At 43.0% G+C, this 14,445-nt stretch overlaps 1 long non-coding RNA gene across 1 annotated transcript; it reads left to right on the top strand.

Moving 5' to 3' along the window:
- The first annotated feature begins 1,707 nt into the window (after positions 1-1,707).
- Positions 1,708-4,825, top strand: LOC116217517. The gene is made up of 3 exons (XR_004162161.1): positions 1,708-2,185; positions 2,289-2,425; positions 3,441-4,825. It is a non-coding gene; the product is annotated as an uncharacterized LOC116217517 (long non-coding RNA).
- Positions 4,826-14,445: the final 9,620 nt, after the last annotated feature.

Here is a 14,445-nt window from a genome sequence, read left to right as displayed (position 1 = left end):
CATTGCAAGGTCCCATCAGCCCTTAGAGCTGTGTTTGCTGCTCAACCACACTAACACACTGATGTACCCAAGGCTTTTCATTTTACAGCCCACTCACTGCAGCACCAGTCTCTCCAATACCAATGAATACACAGCTCCGACACCAGAGATGTGTTGAGACAAGAAAGGTAGCTTTATAACCTTTTTCCCTCATGCTGTTCCTTTTAGACCTTTCATCCATTTAAGGAGACAGAGGGAAAGTGAGCACCTTGATGGAGGAGATAAATTACTGCTCAGGTCTGGAAAAGTTTCATTTTGTTCTTTGATTTGTTTTGTTTCATTTTTATTTATTACGATCAACACTGGTGGAAATTGAAAGGTCTGAGAGGCAAAAGGGCATTTGAATAAACAAGAAAAATATTATGGGTTTATCTTTGAAAAAGAGGTAGTATTTCATCAAGGTGTAGGAATGACACAGCAAGGGGAACTAAAACTGTATGTGTGTACACACTGTTCAAAAGCAATAGGCAAAGATCATTGATCAGTACACAAGAATAACTGCACAAAGCTTTTTGTCACATTTTCAAAATGAGGGAATCACTGTAGAGGCTGATAGGACGAAGACTAAACTTGTTCTTCTTCCAGGACTCTGATTCAGTTTGACAGCATAAACAAACAAACAAAAAAAAAAAAAAAGAAGAGAGAGAGAGAGAAGCAAAGATTTTTTAACTAATAAAGACTGCAGGCACACATCCCTTTTCTTCCCTGGGAGACGTCATGGTCATTTTATGATGCTGGTAAGGAAAACCTTTGGTTTGTATTAGTTTGGAAACAGAAATTCTTTGCATATCATAGTCATTAACTAGCTTGGCTAAGAGTCTCTCAGTGTTAACTCTGACCAACATGGATTGGAAGCAATTATCCCTTGTTACTAAGAACTTTTTCATTCAATAACTAAAAAAGTTATTTTTCACCCTGGGCTACATTTAAAAAGAAAACCAACACAAACATGTTTTCCAAACCAGCCTAAATGCAAAAATGAACACTTACCCTAAAAGCAATTTGCTTAAACTGATGCAACACCACTTCTCATAATATATTTGGATATATTTCAACAATTGTTGGAGAAAAACAGTGAGTCTGGGAGTCCAGAGCGCCTAAGGGCTGCCGTGGCAAGTTTGCACCATTTCATTGCTGTGCTCACAGAGTGTTGTGTCATTGGTATGAGGTACAGCTGCGATGCTAGGGGGCCAAGCACACAGAATTGGCTTTGGCTATGGCCCTTGCTGCCCCACCACAGCACATATGTGCACCCTTTCCCCCTTGTAGTAAATGTTTGAGCTGCAGTCAGCAGCAGGGAGTTTCCCTCTTGGAGGGGAATCATTCACAGTGTTTCTCCAGTCTACATAAGAGAGCAAAGAGCTCAGGGTTTAAGTATCTCGAAGTAAGAGATTAACACTACGAGAGCTCAGTTTGCAGAAACAAACATTTCAAACAGCAATTTTAAGTAACGAGTCAAGGTGCAGTATGAGGAAAGAGCTGCTACTCGCGTCTTTCCAAAAAGTGCTTATTCATATCCTCATGCCAAACTGCCCAAAGCACATCTCTTGGGGGTTTTTAAATGAACATTTTTTTCCTCCAACTGAAAGTGATAGAAGTTTCCTACTATTTAAGTATGTAATAAGAGCATGACACCGTGAATTTCTGGTAAGAAACTGTGTTCTGCTTTCCAGTTCAGACCTCGGAACCTCACTCTGAGCTGAGGATATCAACAGGGCTCCCTGGAGAGCAGGTGTCACCAGCAGCGCTGGTGGCAGGGCCAGCCTGCAAGGGAGCACAAGAAAGAGACAGGTTTATAGAAGCACTGCAGCTTGGTTTGTTGAACCAAGGATTTGATTTATTTCTAGCCAGGATCAGGAAAGGAATTTAGCCTTGATTAGAGGTGGGGTTTAGCTAACTTTACAAGAGGGTTTCTTGGGGAAGAACAGCTGAAACAGGGGACAGACCATGAGGAAGCATGCTCTGCTGTGGGAAGAGATACCAGGAGACACGTTTCTAAGCCAAAGGCAAATGAATTGTGTTATGAGGAAACAGTGAAGGTAAAGAGCTGGAGAAGGGAAAGCAGCAAGAAGAGAGACAGCAAGAACATGGAAGCACTACCTCCTCCTTGGATTTCACACCCTGGATTATGCTCCTATCTCCTGAGGTGAGGTAGCCACAGAAAAATACAAAAAGTACTGCAGATATTTTAGCTTCTCTATGTGAGATGAATTGCTTGCTCTTCCTTTTCCTTTTAATTTGTTTTCTAGCTCAGAATTGGTTGTGAACTTGCAAGAACTTTGCCTGGAAACCATAGGGAAAGCAAGAGGATCTTGGCCAGGGATGGCACCACTGCAAGAAGCCTTCCTGAGTTCCCTGAGCAGAGCTGCATTCCTCTGGACACAGTGTGAGCAGAGCAGTGACCTTTCTTCTGCAACCTGGAACAGATGAGTTTGAGATTGTTCACAGAGGGTTCAGGGGCAGAAGGAAGAAAGGATATTTCATTACCATTGCCAAGAAAATCTTTCAGTAAATGAGAAACTGCTATTTGTTTTGTATTGGACCAGATTGCATCCAGATTGCTCCTCTGTTGGAGCTTGTTTGTATTGCATTCCATTTGTGTAACAATTCTGACCCTAACTTAGAGAAGTGGGTTTGAATTTTGGGTGATTGCCTGGTAAGTGGTAGAATGGGACCCCACAGTACATCCTATGCAGTACATGTAATGTGTACCACTGGGCTGTTTTCAAGGAGGTGGAATTGTGGGATAGGGAAAGCACTACATTTTTCATGATACTTAATACATTGTGACTCAAAGACCACTGGGGTCTCATTCTGGCTTCAGCTCTGCATTCAGCTCATAATTGACTTCTTGTCTCTTCTCTAGAAGTCCTGCTGGGTGACACCATTTTGCACAAAGCAGACAGCTCTGTGATGTGGCTTAGACTTGCACTATGGGTGTGTGTGCTTAAGTTAGAATTGAACAAAATATATCCTAAATGTGGAGCCAATGGCTTAATTTTAACTTTTTGCTGAGGACGCTCCATGTGGATCCTTTCTGCTTCTGTCACACAGCTAAGAGAAACAATCATTCTCTTCGTCCACAGAACTGCTGCAAAGATCTGTGGGCAGCAAGCTGAACCCTTAAGAAAGCTGCTAGGCCCTGTGGGCAAGGGTGTCAGGAATCTTATTGGCCCTTGGGGCCTCCCTGACAGCCAGAGTATCCTGAGAGAAATCAAGGGATGAAGACCAGAGCAAAAGCCAACTCCTTGCTGTCATCCTGCTTTGGAGGATCAAAGGCAGGAGGCATCCAGAACACAGAGCCTTGCACAGTGGAGCAAAGGGTAGTTTGGGAACAAATGCACTTCATGGCACAGTTGATAGGTGCTCAGCTGGTGCTTGAACACATTTCTCCTTCCCAGGTTCTTCAAGGATCTCTATGAATGGATAATGGAGAAAGTAGTAGGCAGAAACTGCAGCAGAGACATGAAGGCAGTGTAAGTACACAGCAACTGTGCTTTTTAGATGAAGTGTAACAATTAACATTTGCTTCTCACACAGCAGTTAATTTTGTTGTCAAAGAGGGAGTTTCTTAAAATATGTATTCTTATATCAGAGACAAGGTCAGGATTTGGCCAATAACATGATCCTGGAAAATCAGCCTCAAATCTGAAGTACATAAACATGCAAATCATGCCTGGATGGAGAGTGGTGTTAAAAAACAACAGTCGAACAGGCTCATAGAGGTGACAGTGCCTCCCTCAGGAGTCCATCCTGATGATGGACTTCAGCATGGCTGAAGTGATCCATTTATGAGTTAATGCTATTCCTCTGCTGATTGGGTAATAGCTAGTTAGAGAAGCAAACAGAAGAGTAGGGTACATATCACTTCTCTCAGACTGATGGATAAAACCAAATCCTTGTCCTTGCAGCACTACTGTGTTGGATTATTTTTTTCACAGTAACAGTGACTTTCTAAAAATCGTTACAGCTCTTATAGAACACCTGTGGTCCAGAGAAGGCTGAAATTACCCAGCAAGGACTGAAAAAAATGGAGCTTTCAGTCACCCTTCAGGCTGTACCACAAGGTCACTTTGGATCTTTCTGAGTCCTGCTGAAGCTTCTGACCAAAATTCATCTTCCTCATTTTTAATCTAAATCAGCAGCCATTAGGAAAGAAAACAACATCTGGGCAAGCCAAGCTTAAAGCATTTGCATGGAGCCCTGCTCGGAGAAAATGTGAAGGGAAATAGTGCAGCCAGCAATGCCACCTAGCTGCTGCTCTGCCTGCAGGCGCTGCTTGCCCACTAGCCCGCACGGCCCTTCTTGAATTGACAACCGGTTATTATTCCTTCTGCTGGAAAACAGGCTTGTTTTCTTTTAGGACATGAGATAAAAGGCTGGTGTTTCTTCACCAGTTGTATTTTATTATACTTTTGATCAGTTCTTGTTTTATTCATTCTGCTTTCCTCCTTTCTTCTGATTTTAATCAGTTCAGATTTCAATCAGCTGTTGCTGTTATTGCCTCCTCTCCTCTTTCCACCAGCACAGAAAACACTCTCCCCTCCCTGCTCCTCACTACCTGCATGCCTGAACTTCACCAGCCACTTTTTCACTCCATTTAACCTTCCTAATAGTAAACATAACTTTTCATTTCACAAAGCAAACATGGACTACTGTGTAGTAATTTCCAGAACCTTTAGAAAAATAAATGACTGGGCCCATTCCTCAGACCATCTAGTCAGCCCTAGATTATAGCATTTGTACACGTTGCCTCTCTGTTGTCCCAGGAAGCTAACAATTAGGAAAGGAGTATCTATCCAAGGTCTGATATTTCTCTGCCACTAACTGAAAAGAACATGTGAAATAGCTTAGGTAATAAGCACATCTTTTGAGCGTTCCTTGCGAAAGTTTCAGCAATTCTAAAGAGGATTTCATTTTGAAAGTGTTCACTGCCCATCAGACTCAGTATGCCACAATAGACCTCCTGGACACTCACATCATCCACTGATCCAGGCTGTAAAGCCATCTAACACCTGTGCAAATAGAGCTAGTATTTCACAGGCAAGGTGACCTGCCATAACATCCTATGTGCTGGACTCCATGTGAAGGGCACATATCTTTCCAAGGGGATCCAATGCAGCAGTGTCCAGTAGTGATGGTGTCCTTGTGTGGTGAAAAAATAACACAGAATGCTCTCAGATAGGTCTTACAAAGCAGCAGAGGGTGCCCGAATATCTGCCATGGTTCAATTTGTTGTGAAGCACTCTGAGCAGCCAGTGATTTGGCCATGGGAGGAGATACTGTGCTCTGATTCATATACGGCCAATGTGAAATATCTGCAACTCAGTTTGAGCTCATTAGCTACTTATGACTCCTCTGCCTTTTCCAGGAATCAGTCTGATCCTGTAGATTATGGCCAATGACCCCACATGTCTGCCATGGTGTATGAAATGCAGCCAAGAAGCCAGGAGACTGTGTGAGACACGCAAAGAATGGCATGTTGAAGAATAGGAGATGTCTGGAAAATCACACACTGCACAGCATCTGTACCCAGCCCTGGGGGGCAGCCTGTGTCTGTGGATTCATCCTTTCAAAACACAGCAAGGGAGAGGTGGTAGTGCAATAAAAGAAGGAAATAGATGGATGAGTTAATGGTAATGACAGCCCAACTGGAGCTTGTTAGAAACCAGGACAGTGCAGGATGAGCTGTTGCTAACACATTTGTCAGTAAACTGAAAACCACGTTTATTTAAAAAAGGATGAATGCACATAAATGCAGGCAAGCAGAACTCAGAAAGGGGACCTGTAAACTGCATTGTCAGAAACTCCTCTACATTATAAAACCCCTATATACCATGGAAACCCTCTGCATTAAAGAATGTATTGACACTTTAATCCATTTATTAAGTATAGATCCCAACAATTTGCTTCTGGAAAGAATACAATCCCCCAAAAGGCATTCAACCTCACTCTGAGCATACATTGCTGCTTTGTTTGCAGTACAGGTGATAAAACAAGGTGCTGGGATGTGACCAAAGGTAAGGCTGGCAGATTCACTTTCTGCATTAGAGTGAAAGCTCAGTCCCTCGCATTGTAGACCCTATTTTCAACTGCATAAAACGTTGCCAAACTATAACCATTTGGAATGAAATTTTTCATGCCAGGTATCTGCCTCAGGCTGAAGCTTTTGGAGATTGTCCACAAACTCAGCCGTTTCCAATAATAAAGGTAAGGAAAAATTCATTGTTTTGTCCAAGTTAAAAAACAATTATGACCTTTCTTTTGAAAAGCCTTGGCACCCCTCTTCCTTGGAGCAGGAACTTGTTAGGGGGTTGCCTTTCATCAGAGACATCCCTTTTGCCCTTCCAAAGATCTGCCTAGATTTGGCTACATTTTATGTCTTTGGAAAGCTGAATTTGCACATGCTCGGTAGAAAACTACAAGATTCTTTTCATAACTGAACCTCTGAAGTTTTTATTCTCCCTAAGCAGGTTTCAACCTAAGTTCAATCAGGTCTTTCCATGCAATTTCAGCCATAGATTTCCACAGCATACATCAGAGCCAGGCATCTGAAATGAGTGCCAGGAGTCTGTCTCTTTTGTGTTCCCAGTGATATTCATTGGAGTGACAATGTGAAGAAGAAAATTCCTGTAGTCCAAAACAGACTAGAGGCAGACACGTGGGTGGAGATGTGGGAGGGGAAGACTCAGAAATCCTCTTTAAAAGAGAAGCACAAGGAGTGGGGACTCAAGAATGGCACATAAATGGGGGACAACAGGAAGGAGTAAAGAGAAAAGTGGCAGGAGGAGGCTGAGGAACTTGGTGATTTTGGATGCTGGATGAAATGAAGCAGGAGAAAAGAGGAAGGCTTTGGAGAATCACAGGGTTACAGAATGCCTTGGGTTGGAAGGAACCTTAAAGATCATCTAGTTCCAGCTGCCCTGCCATCTCTTACTAGATGAGGTTGCCCAAAGCCCCATTCAACCTAGCCTTCACCTGAGAACTTTGTTCTGTGGAATGTGTCATGGAGCCCTGGGTCAGCATTTCTGCAATCCACATCTAATATATGCAAAATGAATGACCTCAGCCCATATACCTAAATGAATTTGTTGCCTCTACATTAACCTTAACAACTATTCTGTAAAAAAATATCACCTCTGACCAATGCTGAGAAAATGAACGAAATGCTATTTGCACGTGAGAGCTTGGCCATAAAACCAGAGTGCCATGAAGAAAAAGCACATTGGATAATCATGAACTTTTAGGACAGAGTTTGAATAGTGGAGCATAACTTAAGAAGTATTTTTATGGTAGAGGAGAGAGTTACAATTGCATGGATAACGTTAATTCCAGTGTTTCCTTACCCGTTTCCTGTTAAGATGTCAAATTCAGGTGTTATGCTTGAAATATTATCTTTTTTGTTATTGTTATCTGGTTTTCTTGTCACTACCGGCATTATCCATAGGAACTGACTTGGACTTCTCACACCCCAGACAGCCGGCCGGATCCTGGGCCACATCCAAAGCAGCACAGCCAGCAGGGCGAGGGAGGGGATCCTGCCCCTCTGCTCTGCGCTGTGACACCTCACCTGGAGCGCTGCGTCCACAGGCGGAGTGCTCAGCACAGCAGAGACGGGGGCCTGTTGGAGAGCGTCCAGAGGAGGGCCGCACAAAGGATCAGGGATGGAGCAGCTCCCTACGAGGACAGGCTGAGAGAGCTGGGGCTGTGCAGCCTGGACAAGGGAAGGCTGAGGGAGACCTGGGGGCGGCCTGTCTGTGTCTAATGGGGGGCTGTAAGAAAGATGGGAACAGACTCTTCAGCAGTATCTGTGGTGATAAGACAAGGAGAATGGGTTCAAATTACAGAATCACAGAATTGTAGGAGTTGGAAGGGACCTCTAGAGATCATCGAGACCAGCCCCCCTGCCAAAGCAGGTTCCCTACACCAGGTCTCACAGGCAGGCTGCCAGGCGAGACTTGAATATCTCCAGAGAAGGAGACTCCACAACCTCCCTGGGCAGCCTGTTCCAGTGCTCCGTCACCCTCACCGTGAAGAAGTTCTTACGCACATTCGTGCAAAACTTCCTATGCTACAGCTTATGTCCGTTTCCCCTCGTCCTGTCTCCACGTACCACTGAAAAGAGACTGGCCTCACCGCTATGGCCGCCACACCTCAGATATTTATAAACCTGAATCAGGTCCCCTCTCAGTCGTCTTTTCTCAAGGCTAAACAGACCCGGTTCACTCAGCCTTTCTTGATAGGGGAGATGCTCCAGGCCCTTCACCATCTTTGTGGCCCTCTGCTGGACTCTTTCCAAGAGATCCCTGTTTTTTTGTACTGGGGAGCCCAGAACTGGACACAGTACTCCAGATGAGGCCTTACCAGGGCAGAGTAGAGGGGGAGGATCACTCCCTCGACCTGCTGGACACGCTCTTCTTAATGCACCCCAGAATGCCATTGGCCTTTTTGGCCACGAGGGCACACTGCTGGCTCATGGCCAACCTGTCGTCCACCAGGACACCCAGGTCCCTCTCTGCAGAGCTCCTCTCCAGCAGCTCATCCCCCAGCCTGTTAAATAAGGGGAGATTTATATTGGATATAAGGAAGAAATTTTTTTACGTTTGGGGTGATGAGGCACTGGAATATTTTGCCCAGAGTTGCAGTGGATGCTCCATCCCTGGAGACACTCAAGGTCAGGGTGGATCAGGCTCTGAGTACCTGATGGAGCTGTGGGTGACCCTAGTCATTGCAGAGGAGTTGGACAAGAGGAGATGTAGAAGTCCCTCACAACCTAAACAACTCTGTGATTATTCTATGAAGAAAATGCAGAAGAGCAACAGCTATGGGTAGCGATGTAAGTTGGGACTTGTACTGGCATGTGTTTTTTAGAGATGAAAAATCTGAGGCACAAATCATTAAGAAATAAAAGTTAAACTAGATTATATTCTCTAATCATTAAAAAATAAAAGTTAAACTAGATTATATTCTCTGGACTGGAGAAAATGGATACTCTGGAAAAGAGCGTGATCCTAGGAAACTCTATTTTTCTATATAGCTTTGTCTTCAAACATTTTTTCAGCTATATTGTCAAAGTTATATAAAAGAAGTACATCCATCGCCATATCACTCAATTTAATTTCACTTTATAGGAGTTTGCATTTCAACTGGGAAGTTTCTCCTGCAAATTAAGAAGTTATTGAAAGTACTGATAAATATTTTTTGAAAAGAACTTCTGACCTATGGACAAGTGTGCACTAATACAAGAAAGTGTCACAAACATCAACATCTATTTGCCAAGTCCTGTTTATTATATTATTACACATATAGGGCTCTGCATGGGCACCCACACTCTTCCCGTGAGACAATCCCATGCTTCCAATTTGTGAAGACTGGGCTACGGAAAGATCAAGACTGTTAAAATAAGAATGGTGATGGGACAATGGATGTTCTATGGTGAAGAGATAGACAGCTTTACAACAAAGGAAAAGATTGGTTCTTCAGTGTTGTAGCTGTCCAAGGAAGGGGACTTTCTCACTGTTTGCCAGTCAGTGGGATGTCTGTCTGGGTGTCTTATCTCAGTGACCGCGCACAGAGACTTTGCTTTGAAAAGCAACCTCCTTCATACCCTACTACCTATCTTTCCTTCCTACATCACAAGCCTGGCTGATGGCCAGAGCCGGAGCCAGCTTCTCTGAAGGCCCTTGCTTTCTGCCCTTACAGAATTTCCCAGTGCAAACACGTGCCTCTACAAATCCACCAGGCAACATTCGAGGCATCCAGCTTGGCGTCTCTTGCCTATACCTATAGGCTGACTCAGAACTTCCTGTGTAGCTATTCTATATATTTTGGTCATCCAAGATATCTTTGAAACCTTCTGACATCTTCAGCGTATGTTAAGAACTCCTTAGCATATGCTAATGGTTTCCAGATGGGAAACGTTGCTCTGCATTGAGCTGGCCCAAAACAAGCCATCAAGAGATTTTGAGCAATACCAACTAGCTCAACGTGGATCCCTTATCAGCCCAGTCACAGAGATCCTACTGACAAGGGAGCAAACTGCATACAAATCTGTGATTTGGAAGTGCAGAGAAGTATAACGTCCTGCTTGTAATCATGCTGGCGTGAGGTCAGAGCCAGACTGGAAGACTGTTGCATTCTTACCAGGTTGAGGAAGTAACACCTTTTTCTTATGTTTATTTTTGGGTTATTTTTGAGTGTGTGGGAGGTGCTCAAATATTTGTGTGATGGGAACTGAAGAAATAAGGTTGAAGAGGTGACATTTCTTTTTTTCTTGTGAGAGACACAAGAATACTCAAGAGTAGCAGTAATTATTAGCCAATTTTTAGCCTAAGCCACCACCACCAACGCATCCTTTTTAACTACTACTTCCCAAGAGGTATGAGGAGGCTTTCAGAGATACTTCTTTGCATCTCACTGAGAAAGCACCATTAACCATGCTGTATTTGTTCTATCCATCCCCTTTGGAACAACTGTCCGTGCTTCTCTTTATCCAGACACCTAAGTACAGAGGGGCAACAGGTTCTTCTTCTCTCCCTGTCCTCATATTTCTGGAGTCAACAAAATTTTTCAACACAACAGAAACTCAGAAGTGCAGGAAACTGCTCACACCACAGTCTGGAATGTGGGTTCAGCTTGAGTGAATATTCAGATGCTTCTCCAAAGCTTATCTGGCCTAGCCAAAACCTCCTGAACTTACAAAATTGGGCTGAGCATTTTATGAGAACAGGATCTCTTGCAGGATTTTCAGTATTTCCTCTACTGACTAGAAAATACCATGAGATCAGGTTGGAAATCAAAATAATTTATTTTGATTTTAGAATGGTTCATACAGATCCTAAAAAATTCAAAGTGAAGTGGCCTGTATAAGCTGGTTGAAGGTTGAGGAGAATGACTCCTTTTAATTTTGCCCTCCTTAATGCACTTTACTCTTCATCAGTGGCATTCAGAGAAACTCTACCCTTGGCAGACATATTTCCCATTTCAAGCACAACCCTCCCCTTGCTCCAGCGTTGCCTTGCTGCTGCAGCACCTCCTCTTGAAATAAATTATTAAGAACTTGTAAATTCTATGCCAGAAATTATTCTTCAAAAGGTCAGGCAGATCAAATGACTTCCACATCAGCTCAAAGCTACTCCATCAAAAATTAGATGAAAGCACTGGTGTGCCTGATCCTCATTCCAGCCGTGCATCCCAGGTTTCAAAGGCCACCCTTTGTTTTTGAGGTTAAGGGTATAGTCAGCTACCTTGAAGCTCTCCAAGGTTTTCCTATGAGACTGGTTGTCTGTCTGCACTTCTGAGTACATAGGTCAGATCTCCAGCATTCACACCCATTGGGGTGGCCTTTTTACTGTGATCACAGCTGAGCAGGATTTATCTCTCATTGCAGCCTGCAATGTGGCAGGAAACAAAATGCCACCTTCCAGCAACAAAGCTTTGAAAAAGACATGGCTGACACTGTTTTGCTGGTGAGCTGAACAGCATCTACATCCCACCACTTGTTACATCACCACTTTGCGTACACCACCCTCTTTCCCACCAAGCATTTCAACAGCAAAGGTTACTTGCAGTTCTTAGAAGCTCTCCCCAGAAGAAATGCTTTTCCAGGTGCTATCTGTGAGAAGGAACACAGCCCTCTGAAGGCTGAGGACACATGGAAACATAGATGCTAAGACTGGTGGAGGCCAACCTTGCTGTGACCCACAGGGTGGGGCCAGGAAGTCTGCAGTGGCTGCTCATACTTGCTCTGTCTTCCTCTTTTCAGTTTGCTTTTGTTATTTGTTTCTCTCCTGGTCAGTGGTTGAGTCTGATGACAAAGTTGTCCCTTCAGTAACCCACGTGATGGTCAAAACCCACTGGTCATCTGCTTTGTACACAGATTGTAACGTTCTCCTGTCACGTTCTCCCAACGGAGGTTAGGGGAGGTGATCCAAACAGTGCTGCTTTTACTCCTGTGTTGCCAGCTGGGCACGCTGCAAGGAACCACAAGGGTGCATGTACATACAGCCCTTTTGGGAGGCAGTAGCAGAGTATTAGAGCTTTTTCACTCCAAGAAAAGCCAAAGTCAACTGCAAAGAATAAAACACAGTGGCTGTGACTAGTTCAGAGAAAAAGTGAGCTCTGGCCAGGCCTGGACAGCATCCATACATCACAGTTAGAGAAACTGCAGCATTGTCACAATGAGAAGAAGCAACCACTAATCCCACAGAAGAAGCTAATGTGTGAAAGCTGCTTGAATATCCTGCTCTGTATTTTAAGTATTTTAAGAATGAAAATCTTAAGATTTCATTTCACTTAAGATTCATTCTTAAAATACTACTCAATCTTAAAACTTACAGAGATTGAGGAATTTGAGAGAAGTCTTCCAGCATCAAACGTGTGAGAGTAAGTTCACTGTTCATTTTAATGCCATAGGGTATAAAGGTACAGCAGTACTGTGGGTGATGTGCAGTCCATCTACAGCAGCTTTGCTTGCTTTGCCCATGGAGATGCTCTTGCTGAATGTGGATGAGGGTATAGACCACGCTCAACCATGCCTTTAATCAATGCAGTGGAAGAGTACACTAAGACTTCCTAGGAGTGACATGCTGAAATTCAAAAAGATGCTGCAGCCCTTGGGAAGACACTCTGATAGAGAAAGTGTGGTGATGTAAGACAAGCTGGTTGCCACAGGTTTAATTCTACTCTCATACTTCTACACCAAGTTTTCCTTTTCAAGGCAACAGATGTAGATTGTTATATACATATATACATGAGTACATAAATAACAGGGCTCTTCCAGCAAGAAGTGTTTGAAAGCAATGCAGGAAGCTCCCTTAAGTCACTGTACAGATCCCCACCACTGTAAATATGAGGCCAATGATGCCAGCTCAGTTTTTTTGATAAACAATTTAGAACAACAGAATTATGCTGACTTGTACACACTAGTGAGATCAGCTTTGAAGACTTGTGCCAACAGAAAGATTACTGAAATATCTATAAAAAATATCTGGGGAATTATTTGGTGAAAAATATACATCTTTGCTGTAAAATGGCCAGACCAAGCTATGGAACCTATAGATATCATCTAATGCTCAATTCTGGAGCAACATATTTAAAATTCAGAGTGATTACTCTTCCTTATAGGTGTTAAGGACACAGGTAGTTGGATACCAAAGTTGTATTCAAACTCCTTTCTGCTGTCACATTGTGGTATGACTCAGGCTGTTAGAGAGATGTAACATCTGCTGCACATGGTGTTGTCATTTCTAAAAAATGTCAGCACTGAGCAAGTATTTGCTGGCCACAACAGAGCCTCAGGTCAGATATATATGGGCATGTTGAAGTCTCAGTGAAAGAGCTGCATTCTTACCCTTCCAAAAGTTGAGATGTGAGTGCTTTAAATACGTATGTCTCTCCTGTAAGATTTCTTGCAAAGAGAAGGAACTGCTTCCCTCCAAAGAATTCTGGGCAGAGAAAAGACAAATTTTAAGCAAGGAAAGTCAAAAAAGTGGAAGTGCAAGGAAAAAAAAAATAAAAGGAAAGTAAAAAGCAGAAACTTCACTCTGAGCTTCAAAGAGAGGTGGAGACGTAGGAAACTTTATAATAGGTATTTTGTGCAGTTTCCCTCTCCATTAGAGCCCAAAGCTCTTTCAGCAAAGCAAGAAGCCCATCGCTTCTGCTAGGATCACACAGGGGGACTCAATAGTAATAGGAGTTCAGAAGGCATAGTTATACTGTCACAGGATATCCTAGACTTCTCTTTAACAAAGCTATTTTGTGAAAAAAAAACATCTAGAATATCCAAATTAATACCTGCACGACTCAAATAGAGGGATAGGGAAGAATGAAGAGTATGCCTATGTATCCTCCTTGCCAAACATCTGTCTTGTGTACTCCTTGCCTGTGCAAATGCTTCTTCTCCTGGTCAGAACACCTTGAGAACAAACAGACTGACCATTTTAAGGATCCGGGTGAATTTTTGGGAAATAGTATTTTTCGTGCCCTCAGACGGCTCACAAGGTTTTTTGTTTTGTTTTGTTTCGTTTTGTTTTTTGTTTTTGTTTTTGTTTTTGTTTTTGTTTTTTTTGTGGTAATGTTTAACTAGGACCTTTCCACTGTGAGCTGATTATTAACATGGGTTTCACACCACAGAGAGAATGTGCAAAGTCTACAAAGAAAGACATTGTCTGCTTTGTTTAACAAATGACATTATTTCCCTTCTGCTTAGCAACCGGTAACAGCGCCAGAGGATTTGTAACAGGGAGCTATTAGCACAGAGCTTTCAAACTAGTCAACAGGTCTCATGCTTTCATTGCACTTCAGCTTAACCAAGAACTTGTAAAAGGATAAAGAAATAAATTCAGTTACTTACAATTTCATCAGGGCTACAAAGAAATACATCTTTCAACAGTGTTTCAAAATACA

Source organism: Meleagris gallopavo, chromosome Z (assembly GCF_000146605.3).
Source record: "Meleagris gallopavo isolate NT-WF06-2002-E0010 breed Aviagen turkey brand Nicholas breeding stock chromosome Z, Turkey_5.1, whole genome shotgun sequence".
Taxonomy (NCBI): Eukaryota; Metazoa; Chordata; class Aves; order Galliformes; family Phasianidae; genus Meleagris; species Meleagris gallopavo.
The sequence above is the reverse complement of the archived record's forward strand: the minus strand, read 5'-3'. Positions and strand labels throughout refer to the sequence as shown.